The sequence below is a fragment of the Stenella coeruleoalba genome, assembly GCF_951394435.1.
Source record: "Stenella coeruleoalba genome assembly, chromosome: X".
Taxonomy (NCBI): Eukaryota; Metazoa; Chordata; class Mammalia; order Artiodactyla; family Delphinidae; genus Stenella; species Stenella coeruleoalba.
In genome coordinates this window covers 28,047,717-28,060,958 of record NC_137152.1, presented here as the reverse complement: position 1 = coordinate 28,060,958, position 13,242 = coordinate 28,047,717, and the positions used below count along the sequence as shown (strand labels likewise).

General features: G+C 42.1%; 1 protein-coding gene across 2 annotated transcripts in view; it reads right to left on the bottom strand.

The window, feature by feature from the left end:
• Window positions 1-13,242, bottom strand: part of PRRG1 (proline rich and Gla domain 1) — a 255,606-nt gene that overhangs the window by 119,819 nt on the left and 122,545 nt on the right. Inside the window, exon 1 of one of the 2 annotated variants that reach the window (XM_079910183.1) lies at window positions 7,374-7,446. The exons of the other annotated variant lie outside the window; for it this stretch is intronic. The gene's annotated coding sequence lies outside the window, so the exon portion shown is untranslated. Of the gene's footprint in view, window positions 1-7,373; window positions 7,447-13,242 lie in introns of those variants that run through there. 2 annotated transcript variants of the gene reach the window in all.

Below are 13,242 nucleotides of genomic sequence, written 5' to 3'. Positions count from 1 at the left end.
TCATCAGATGAATGGATAAAGAAGATGTGGCACATGTATACAATGGAATATTACTCAGCCATAAAAAGAAACGAAATTGAGCTATTTGTAGTCAGGTGGATGGATCTAGAGTCTGTCATACAGAGTGAAGCAAGTCAGAAAGAGAAAGACAAATACCATACGCTAACACATATATATGGAATTTAAGGAAAAAAATGTCATTTAGAACCTAGGGGTAAGAGAGGAATAAAGACACAGACCTAGTAGAGAATGGACTTGAGGATATGGGGAGGGGGAAGGGTAAGCTGTGACGGAGTGAGAGAGTGGCATGGACATATATACACTACCAAACGTAAAAAAGATAGCTAGTGGGAAGCAGCCTCATAGCACAGGGAGATCAGCTCGGTGCTTTGTGATCACCTAGAGGGGTGGGATAGGGAGAGTGGGAGGGAGGGAGACACCAGAGTGAAGAGATATGGGAACATATGTATATGTATAACTAATTCACTTTGTTATAAAGCAGAAACTAACACACTATTGTAAAGCAATTATACTCCTATAAAGATGTTAAAAAAATAAATAAATAAAAATAAAAAATGGGCAAAAGATCTGGACACCTGAAAAAGAAAATATACAGATGGCAAGTAAGCATATGAAACGATGTTTAATATCTTTTATCATTGGTGAATTTCAAATTAAAGCAATGAGATATTAGTACACACCTATTTGAATGACCAAAACCCAAAACACTGAAAAAACCAAATGCTAGTGAAAATGTGCAGCAACAGGAATTCTCATCCATTGTAGGTGGAGATGTAAAATGGTCCAGCCACTTTGTAATACAAACTGGCAGTTTCTTACAAAGTTAAACATACTCTTATCATATGATCCAGCAATTGTGTCCACAAAAAAAGCCTACACATAGATGTTTACAGCAGCTTTATGCACAGTTGCCAAAACTGGGAAGCAACCAAGATGTCCTTCAGTAAATTAACGGATAAATTGTGATATATCCAGACAACTGAATATTATTCAGCACTGAAAAGAAATGAGCTATCAAGCCATGAAAAGACATGGAGGAAAGTAACGCATATTGCTACATGAAAGAAGCCAATGTAAAAAGTTCACATACTGTGGAATTCCAACAATTGACATTCTAGAAAAGGTAAATTTATGGAAACAGTAAGAAGACCAGGGTTGCCAGGGATCAACAGGCAGAGCACAGAGGATTTTTAGGGCAGCAAAACTATTCTGTATGATGTTACAATGGTAGATGCATGTCATTAAACATTTATCCAAACCCACACAATGTACAACACCAAGAGTGAACTCTAATGTAAACTATGGACTTTAGGTGATAATGATGTGTCAGTGTAGGTTCACTGCTTATAACAAAGGTACCACTATGTTGCAGGATGTTCATAGTGGAAGAGTTCGTGTGTGTTTGTGGGTATATGGGAACTCTGTATTTTCTGCTCAATTTTGCTGTGAACCTAAAATGCTCTAAAAACCAGTTCATTAATGTTTTTAAAGCAAAGGAATAACCCTTTCTCTTTCCTTGTAATGATTTGTTCCATTCCCAGAGCTTCCTGTCCACCCATGCCACTCTCCTGAATTCCACCTGGATATCAAACAGTCATCTCAGACTCAGCATGCCTAGTACTGAATCCTTGGTCTTCCTTCTCTCAAATTTTCTTCTCCAACAATCTTCCATATCTCACTAAATAGCTACTCCATCCTTCTAGTTGTTCAGATCAAAATCCTCGGCGTCATCCCTGACTCTCATGCTTCGTCACATTCCCCTTCCAATTCCACTTCCAATAAATGAGCAGGAAATCTGATCACTTATCACTCCAGCATTATACTGTCTTGGTCCGAGCCACCACAACCTCTCCTCAAATTGGTCTCTTCTGTTCTTGCTCCCCTTATAATCTATTCTCCACAAAGCACTCAGATTGATCCTTGCAAAAAACAAATCAGATCACATCATTTCACTCTTCAAACGTTTCATGGCTTTCCTTCTCACTCAATAACCTTACAATGTCCTCTCACAAGGAGCTGAATAGCCCTACATGCTCTTCCCACCCTCCAACATACCTTCTTACTTATCTGACCCTGTTTCTTATTATTGATCCCCACTCATTCATGCTACTCTAACCACAAGGACTGTTTTGTGATTCCTAGCAAAAAGGTCTCAAAAAGGTACCACCTCAGGACCTCTATACTTGCTGTTCTCTGTGCCCAGAAAGCTCTTCCTCCAAATAAATGGTTTTCTCATCTCTTACAAGTCTTTGCTGACAGCGAAGTCTTCCCTGATCACCACCCTCCAATAGACTCTATTCAACTACTGGTGAATACCTATAGATGCTCCACTATTCACTTTCCCTACTTTGTATTTCGCCAAAGAATGCAACACTTTATAACTTTACATACATACACATATATACATATACGTGTATGTATATATATATATATATATACACACACACAGAGAGAGAGAGAGAGAGACAGCACACACATGCACACTTATATTTTATTTATTTATTTTATTATCTTCCTCCCTCAAATAGGATGTGAGCTCCTTGAGGACAGAAATTTCCAATAAAATACAAATATTTTATTCACTGCTGTATCCTTAGTTCTTAGAACAATGCCTGGCAACTGAGAGGTACACAAACATTTGTTGAATAATAATCATATAAATACTTACGATATGTCATCTTATGGCAAGGGCTGGGGCAAGAGCGTTACAGCACAGCAAGTCTAGACTTAATTTCAAAAAATTCTTCTAAATGAGAAAAGTTGTGAAAAAACACAACTGTGTAACCATTAGAGGGAGCTGGAGTAGCTGAACTGACTATTTTATTTACCAGCATTACTAACCTTGAAAAATCCATAGAGTTCATGGACTATTTAAGTTCCACTGAACAGTAGTGTGCAAACAACCTCCCTTAAGGAGTGTTCCTTCAACTTCTCCCCTCTCTACTTTTAGATTTATGTTTCTTCACTCATTCCTTTCCCCTCTATTCTCTTGGTGCCCGATTCTATTCCCTCCTGCCCTCTGGCTCCAGTTCTCTATTTCATCAATTATATCCCCTTAGCATTACACCTTCAAACACTCCAGCCGGCTTTTTACTTCTTTTTACACATTCCTGTTTTCTTGATCCCTTAAAATTCTCAAACTCCAGTGTTTTTCTTCCCTTCTCACTTCATCAACAATTTACCAAAAACTAGGTTTATTTTCACTGCTTCTACTTCCTGACCATCATTGTTCAAAGAAGTGGTTCTTAACCAGGGTGTACATGAAAATCTCCTGGAATTTTTTCATGCCCAGGTTCCACACACTGAAATTCTGACTTGATGAGTTTGCACTGGGGGGAAGGGCACTAAACATAAGTATGCTGGTGAAAACAACTCCCTAACAGAGTCTAATGCACACCCCAGATTAAGAACCATTACCTCAAATACCTGCCATATGTTTTTTCTGGTCATAATAATGATAATATTCCACCAACTGAGGAGTATAATTAAATCAACCCTCTGTATCTGACACACATGAAAAACAAACAAAAAGGCTCCTGGTCACCAAATCCAACTGTGTTCTCTTAGTTTTATCCTTTCCAAACTTTACAAGATATTTGATACCACCAGCTTTTAAGTATGCTCCTCTCTTCGATAACTTTTTGGTCTTTTATTTTTTTGGTCTCCCTTCCTCCCTGCCAATTTGTCTTAATCCATCTAGATCAGTGCCTCTCAATGTGATCCAAGGGTCAGCAGCATCACTATCATTTGGAAACTTGTAAGAAATGAAAACTCCTCAGGCCCCATCCCAGACATCAGAAACTCCAGGGATGGGGCCCAGAAATCTACGCATTCTTGTGATTATTATGCATGCTGATGTTTGGGAACCACTGTGCTAAGCCACCTGTTTTAGAAATATGGGAGGAATCTACAATCACAGAACTGAAGCTCCAACAGAGTAGATGTCAATACATCCATATTTTGAAGTTAACTGCTAGTGAAATTATAGTACTTGTCATAAGAAATGGCAATTAGGAATAACGATAGCTACCATTATTAGGGCAATTAGTATGTGCTAGATATTATGGTAAGCTGTTAATACACTTGATCTCACTTATCAGGTGTTATAATTATCATTTTTACAGATGAGGAAACTGACACTTAGAGAAAGATTTTTAACATCTTGCCTCCAAATTTCACGCCCTTGACCACCATATTATTGTCTCCTGCACAGAGTGGGAAAGAAGGAGTCTTGGACAGAATCCTAAGAAGACTCAGTGGAAGTGACTGAGGTTGACTGGTCAAAGAATGAGAGGAAAAACCAGAAATAAGGGAGGAAGTCCAGGTGAGGAAAGTTTTAAGTAGGAAGCCTTAATCACAGTAGTTGGGATTTTTTTTTGTTTTTTCAGTGAATCTACAGACCACAGAGGATGTAGAACTTTTTTAGAAAATGTTTTATGGCGGCTACTCATTCTCTCTGATTCCCAAGTTTTACTGACAAAAACCAGACACTAACTTGCAGTGTTTTGAGGGGAACAGTGGTTAATATTATATATATTTTTAAAAAGTGACATGAAGAAAAAGAGTTTTCTTCATGTGGAGAGGGGATAAATTGAGGGGAGAAACCTTACAAGTTTACTAAGAGCCAGAATAGGTTTTCTGCTTTGCAGGCACAGAAGCCTAGAGTAACCAAGTAGTCAATCCTGACTCATTTTTAAAACTAAAGTATCAATTTTCTTCACTTATAAGCTGAGTAAACATTTGCTCACGGTATTCTCTGCGATGGGTAAATCCATCTAGCAGACGAAAGCTAGGTGTAGGGGTGATGAGCTTGAGTGGTGAGGGGCAAGAGGAAGATAATCCCTGTTATGAGCCGGAGGTGACTAGAAGGCCAGTGGTGCTGGTGCAGTGAAGAGAACTGGCTGGCAGAAAATAGGACAAGCCTATTGAGGGCACTCTGAAGTGAAGAGACTCATTAGCCAAATACTCAAATCACCTTTTAGGAGGAGTATAATGCAATTGACTAGTCTCTCTAATTGGTCTAATAGGTTACAGCTTCTTTAGTTACATTAGCTTTCATAAGATACCATCTGGCCCGCTTAATCCGCTTACAAATTTCCTAAATTCCAGCAGCAACCTATTTGTGTCTTTCTACAAATGATTAATCTTCCTTTCATGTTGACTTTTCACTTGTTTCAGTGTCAGAAGTTGACCTTTTAAAAGAATTGGCCTTTTTCTGATGTCTATTTTGTCAATATCCGCAAAGCTTTCTCACCTCTTCTAGAAGGATAATCCACAGACTAATACATGGGAACATATTTCCATACTTGTTTCTTATCCATATTCCAAATAATGTTGTTCAAATACTAAAAATAATTTCAGCATTTTGAATTTCTTCCATTACCCCATGAACTTTATGTGATACAAATTACTATCTTTCCAACAGCACTTATTAACATCTAAGTGTATTCATTAGGCACTTAGTACCTACCCAGCAGCCCTAGGTACTGGGATAACACAGAAGACTGGCGTTCCAGTAGCAAGAGAGAAATAAGGCCAGTAGTATCAGTTTAGCAGAAAAGGGGGGTGACTAATTCATTCTGATGGATCTGGCAATTTTTCCAAGTGGTGAATTAGGCTGAGTCTGAAGGGATGAATAGGAGTTCATTAGCCACTGGAAAAGGGAAGTATCCCTAGCACCTCCCTCCCCAAATCTGGTAATGTTAGTGGCATTTAACTTAAAATAACAGTAAAAGAAAGAATAAAATGACAATAACACAAGAAGAAATCGTGCTCACTTCATGATTTGGGGGTTGGAGGGGGTACTGAGCCTTTAAACACACTTCAGATCTGAAAGTAAATGTTTATAAAACGGGATTCACAATCGAGGGAAAGGGGTGGAGGAGGAAGAAGTTCAGTTTGTTTTATTGTATTAAGTTAAACAAATGAGTAAAAATATCAACATCTATGCTTGGGAACACATACTACTTTCCATAAAGATCCTAAGCTTGAAAATGAAAGCCTCAGAATCTTATCTAAAATTACAATATTTGCCCTGGTGTTTTTTTTTTTTTTTTTTTTGCGGTACGCGGGCCTCTCACTGTTGCGGCCTCTCCCGTTGCGGAGCACTGGCTCCGGACGCGCAGGCTCAGCGGCCATGGCTCACGGGCCCAGCCGCTCCGCGGCATGTGGGATCTTCCCGGACCGGGGCACGAACCCGGTCCCTTGCATCGGCAGGCGGACTCTCAACCACTGCGCCACCAGGGAAGCCCCTGCCCTGGTGTTTTATATCCCCAATACCAAACAATCAACCACACCCTAACCAACTTCCACTTACTCTAACTTTCACATCTCCACATCCTTCAAAGTTTGGCTTAATTTATAGTATAACTATCTCAAAGCATTAATTTAGTTCTAAGTTTTGGCACTCCACCTCTTCATCCTTCCGTTCAATTATTTCCTCTTAAATTCCATTAATTTCGCCTTTCTCCTTAAGGGACACTTAGAAAATACATCAACAGCACAATTACAAAACCAATGGCTGCAGCCAGTCTGCACACACACACTCATTTCCACTCACATCCTTCTCGAGGCTGTTTCTACCACTGATCAAAATCAGCGGACCAGGAAGGAGGAAAAAGCTGAGCCAGGAGGGTTGTTCCCTTCCTTCCACTCCCCCCAAGCCTGCCCCCCCCGCTCCCCATTCCCCCAGGGCCGCACCGCGACCTCGTGCGCCCCCCCTCCACCGACCCGCCCCCGCTGTCACCAGCCACTGCCTAGAAAACAGTCATAGCCTTTGTTAAAACGTCCATGAGCACAATGTACCAGAAGACGGACACATTCCCGGGGGCGGGGTGAAGAAAGGCACACGAATGCCACTCCCTCCTTGGCACAAGCTTGGGGCGACAGCCCACCTCCTCCAAATCCTCTCCCCCCGCGACGCGGAATGTTCCTGGCAACTCTGCACTCCGAGACGGCAGCGCGGGGGAAGGGACAGGCCCGGGACGCCCGCCGCTCAGGGGCACCAAGCGAGGGTACTGAACTTGAAGCTGGGACACCCTCCAGCGCTCTTGGCGAGGCTCCCGGTTCTGCCAAGCCTGAGTCCGGACTTCCAGCCTCTGGAGCCCTTTCCTTCAATTTCTCCTCACACATACCCTCTCCCGCTCCCGCCACCACGCACTCAGCTCCCCACGCGGCCGGGGCCGGACACTGTCCGGCAGCGAGGCCAGCCCCGCTGCCGCACGTCTGGCAGGTTTCTCCTTATGGGGCCGACGTCTTCCCGGGCCGCCACCCGCACACGTTCCGAACCCTCCCCGGACGCCCGCCCGAACCACGTTCCCCGGCTGCGAGCCCCGCGCCGCCACCGCACTCACCGCGCGTCCCGCGCCACTACTCCGCGCTCCTGCCGGCCGCCAACCGCGCTTGCGCCTTCCCACCGCCGCCGAGCCCAGGAGGAGCCAGGAGCCGACGGGAAGGGCGGTGGGAAGCGGCGGGGGCGGGGCCCGGGCGGAGTTAGGAAGGGGAGGGGAGGGGCCAGGCAGGGTGGGAAACAGAGGGGCGGGGCCTCCGCCGCCTAGGTTCGGAAGACTTAGTGCTCAGGGCACCGCGTTAGAGCTTTCCACTCTTGAGATCTGTTATAAATAACACTGGCAAGAGAAGTCGTCGAGGCCCCTGGGTGCACCCCACGCACATTCACACTCCAGAAAGCCCAGCATGGCGCGGGGCCAAGCTAGCCAGCCCCCCTGCGTCAGCACGCCTCTCCCTGGACCCACCCTAGATCCTCGCGAGCCTTTCACCCTTTTACATGCCTACCTCCCCACACACTATTCCGCCCACTGGCCTCTCTCCTCATTGCGCGGTGTCCTCAGCCCATGGTAAGCGGCATGGAAATTTCTCACCCACAAAGCGCCTGTGCAGGGCACCCTAGTTAACATGTCTCTGCTGTGTGAGCCCAGAACGTGGTTGGTGACTTTCCAACCGTTGCCCACTGTTACAGTTCAGCCCTTTCCCTGAGAACACTCTTCTGCTGTTCTGGCCTTTTGCTGACAACATCTGCTTTTTCTTAAAAAAAAAAAAAAAAAGTCTTGAACAAACCTACCCAAATATCTTGGGGAGAAGAACACATGTTGTCAAATAAGACCCATTATTGACCCTGCTTTTTTAGGGAGCTACCTCAGAATTTGAGCCTTCTTAAAAGCCCCTCTGAGAAACAGAATATTCAGCCTGTGTTGTCCTGTGAATTTTGCTCTATTGGTTTCAGGTTTTCTGGCAGTTAGCATTTTAAGAAGCCTAACTTGATTATTATTCCATGCTGCATGCGTGCTTAGTTTTAAGTTCTGTACTTTTCTGTTTAAAATCTGGTAAGCTGTGGTATCTCACATGCCTTCAGATCAGCTATTAAAACAAACACACCTGAGTGAATCCAAAGTGAATTGGCCTGTGGGCCTGAAGTGATTTATTCCAAATTACTTTTCCTTTCTTCTTTTTACTTTAGTTATGATGGAACTAAGAAACATTTGGCTTATTAAGAATAATAGAATTGCCACAGGGCCACACCAATAGTCCTTCCCAGCAAGTATTCTGACCGAAAAGGGAAAGGAACATTTTTGGGGAGAGACTGGTCACTGCCCTTAGAGATCTGAACATCCTGAAATGCTTCCCATTAACCTTTGTGATTCTTCCGTTTGTGTATTTTACAAACCAGACTTTCTGAACTCATTTCTGTTTTGCTTTTGTCAAATAAGCATAGGGGGACTGCAGTAAGAACAGACTGCAAGAGGGTATGTATACTGGTAAATGTAGACAGACTCTGTAGGCTGAATAAATCTGTAAGTGCCTGGAAGTAGGACCTTGTCCTAGTTACTTCACTGGTAAAATGTTTTACATACAGAAGGTGCTAAAAGAAAAAACAACAATAACACTGTGTTAATAAAGATAATTTTTGCATCTTTAATAGATGCAGATATATGTTTGTTCACTTTCATTTGATTACGGATTTATTTTCTTATTTTATATCTGAATTTGTCTGAATATTTTTTTGTCTGAATATTTTGATTGAAGTGACGAAAACTAAAATGCAGTAGCTTAGGCAAAAAGAGAAAGTTATTGTGTAACCCAAGTTGCGAAAGGGAAGTCTATGATTGGCCTTAAGAATAAATGGAACCAGTAACTGAATGCTTCAAATTCCAGATTAGGCTCTCAACCCTGCCTCTCTTGGAAGGGTTCACTCTTCAGAACCTCCAAGTCATGTTCTGTACACTTGGAACCATGGCTTCGGACAAATTGTGGGCTCACATCTACCAAGCTGTCAGCAGACAGAAAGTACCTCTCTTCCCGAAGTTTCAATTTTTAGAACACCAGATAAAGAGCATGACTGGGTGAGGCTGAGTCATATAACCATTCTTGGAGAGAAAGTGCAGGTGGGACAGAAGAATGGTACCCCCCAGTAGAAACTCAAAGTTGGAGGAAAAAAATGAAGAGAAAATTTCTAAATGAAAACAGAAGGCAGAAGGAGATGCTGTCTTCAGAAGAGAAGCGCTAGAGAGACCGAAAAAAAAAAAAAAGTTCAATGTTCACCATGGAACAACTGTATTTAAGGAATACAGCCTTGGAATTATCTTTGATCTCTCTCTCTTTTATTCAAGTACTAACCAGTCTTCTCAATAATGTCTCTGTATTGGTTTTCCATGGCTGCTGTTAAAAAAATCACCACAAACTTCATGGCTTAAAACAACACAAATGTATTACAGCTCTAGAGGTCAGAAGTCTGAAAAGTGTCACACTGGGCTAAAATCAAGGTGCCAGATGGGTTGAGTTCCTTTATGGAGGTTCTAAGGGAGAATGATTTTTCTTGACTTTTCCACTTTCCAGACACCACCCACACACCCTGGATAATGGCCCTTTCCTTTCCATTGCTGTAAAGCCAGCAATGACATTCCTCTCTCACACTGACAATTCTGCTTACCTCTTCCACATTTGAGGACCTTTGTGATTATATCAGTCCCACCCAGATAATCCAAAACAATCTCCTTATTTTAAGGTCAGTTTTTTAGCAACCTCAATTCCATCTGAAACTTTAATGCCCCTTTGCCATTTAACATAATATTTCCACAGGTTCTGGCTACTAGCACATGGACATGGTGGGGGCATTATTAACCCTACCATAGTCTTTATTTTCATAAAAATAATAGAGCCTAAGGCATTGGTTCCCAAACTGGGACACTTCTAACAGATACTGATGTCTGGATACCACCCCCAGATCTAATGATTTAATTGGCCTGGAGTCCACTGGCCCTTAAACACACACACACACACACGATTGGATCAGGATGGACCCTCTCACCCATGCTGGCCCAATCAGAGAACTTGCCTGGAGATTTAGAACTTGCCTGGGGATTAGAAAGGGGAAATTAGCAACACTGGGTGTTTGGAGCTATAATATCAATTTAGGACCTATGGCATCAGGAGAAAGATAAAAAACAAGTCAAGAAAGGGAAGAGACACAAAGAGAAAGGAGGTAAACAGAGTGGAGCCAAGCCTGGAGTCTCAGTGGCTGTCCACCTCCTGCTTACAGTGGCATTCTTACCCTTGGCTGCTATGAGGCACCCCTGCATTCTCATAAGAAAATCTTATTTTGCTGAAGCTAGCTCACATTGGTTTCTCTTGCATAAACCCCCAAATGTTCTCATTAATACATGATGTGAGCTTAATTTTCCCCCAATTGCTTATTTATGAGATGTCTCTTGTTTAAGAAATGAAGCAAATTTCAGAACCAAACTGTCAGAGTTGGTATTCAAGAGCTGTCTACTTCACTAGTACCCCACCTCCTGGTTACCCTCCTTCCTCTTAATAGTTACTCAAAGGCCCAGAAGGGGACTCACAAGTTATCTCAGCCTTTTTCTCATTCAATAGTCCAGTCTCCACAAGACACACCAGGTGGATGTAGTTCTAGTTCTCTGCTTGACTGCTGGCAAGTAAATGACTTGCAAATCAAATCTCCGGCCTCCCCTTCTCCTAATATTCAGTTCTATAGTTAAAACTGACTAATGGATCTTTCCTCCTCAACTGATAAGAAATGAAACTCAGTTTTTCTTCCAAATCCTGCTTTTGTCCTGCAATTTCTTTCCTTGTTAATGAAACCCCTACGCACCCCATCACACATTAGAAATGGGAAAGTCACATGCAAAGTAAATTAGTTATTGCTATTCCCCTTGCTCTCCTAGTACCAGCAACCCCCTCTTCTTTATGCCTGAATCTTTCACTTCACCCAGACCTCTGAGGCAGGGGAACAATGTAGCTCTGGCATTAATTACAAAGCCTGACACATACAAGGTTAGAAAAAATTCTTGTGGGAAATAAAGAAGGAACACAAGGAAATAAGATTCCATGCTGTCTTCTGCTCATGACTTGCCAGATCCTTTTTTCATCCCTTAATCATTTCACTCATTAGTTCTCCAATTTCCAATCTAATAGTTTGCACCCAGCACTTGCTTCAAGAATTGGCTTAAACACTCATGTCCAGAATAAGCGGAGGGGTGCATACCCTGTTGTGCCCCTACTCTGGTAAATCCTTTCCTTTAGGACTTTTCATCACTTATGTGGTTAATCCCTACTGATGATATAATTTAGTTTTTCCTGACTTTGTTGTATTGTTCCATGTATTTACATTTCTAACTCCCATGTGGTTGGGAAACTGCAAGAAAGCAGAGTTTAATTTTTGTATTTCTTTTGTATCATCTCAAACAATCTTGGTAAGCATACAGGTAGCATGGAAGACCATATGATGGGCCATAAAACTAAGGTCAATAAACTTAAGAGGACTGAAATGAAACAGAGTATGCACTCTGACTACAATGAGATTAAATTAGAAATAAGTACAATAGGGACTTCCCTGGTGGTCCAGTGACTAAGACTGGCACGCCCAATGCAGGGGGCACGGGTTCAATCCCTGGTCAGGGAACTAGTTCCCACATGCTGCAACTAAGAGTTCGCACGCCGCAACTAAAGACCCTGCACTGCCGCAACTAACAGATCCTGCATGCCACAACGAAGATCCCGCACAAGGCAACTAACCGCAACTAAGACCTGGCACAGCCAAATAAATTAATTAATTAAAAATAATAAAAAATAAAATTATCAAAACATTAAAAAAAGAAATAAGTACAATAGATATTTAGACAAAATCCATATATTTGGAAATAAAATAATAGAAAAAGTCAATCATGTTTTATATGCTAGCACACAATTAGAAAATAAAACTGGAAACAGTTTAATTTATGATAACATCAGAAACTATAAAGTGGTTAAGAATAAATTTCACAAAGGATATGCAAGACCTCTTTATTATTAACCACAAAAAACTGCTGATAGAAATTCAGAAAGACCTAACTAAATGGAAAGATACACCACGTTCATGTACTGGAAAACTCAATGTTAAGACATATTTCTCCCAGTTTTGATTTTAGACTCATCACATTCCCAATCATAATCCCAGCAGACCTAAAAAATAATCACACTGAATATAAAAGGAATATAGGAAAATAAAGTCATATAGGAATGTAAAGGAAGAATACAAATTATCTAAAGCAATTTTGAAAAAGAAAAGCAAACTTAGAGGACTTACAATAACTGACTTTTAAGACCTACTATAACGTCATAGACAGCCTGGCATACAGACCAATAGAAATATCAATAGATTAAATAGAGAGCACAGAAGTGTCCCACTTATATGGTCATTTGATTACTGACAAAGTAGCCAAGGCAATCTGTTAGGGACAGGAGAGCCTTTTCCATGAATAATGCTGGAATAACGGGGTACCCATATGCAAAGATATTGAAACTTGATTCCTACCTCACACAATAAAAACTTAATTTGAGATAGAACATAGACCTAAATGTACAAAGTAAAACTATAAATCTTGTATGTGGGGGACTTCCCTGGTGGCACAGTGGTTAAGAATTCACCTGCCAATGCAGGGGACACGGGTTCGAGCCCTGGTCCAGGAAGATCCCACATGCCGTGGAGCAACTAAGCCCGTGCGCCACAACTACTGAGCCTTCGCTCTAGAGCCCGCGAGCAACAACTACTGAGCCTGCAAGCCACTACTACTGAAGCCCACGCACCTAGAGCCCATGCTCCGCAACAAGAGAAGCCACTGCAATAAGAAGCCCGCCGCACCACAATGAAGAGTAGCCCCCGCTTGCCCCAACTAGAGAAAGCCTGCGTGCAGCAACGAAGACCCA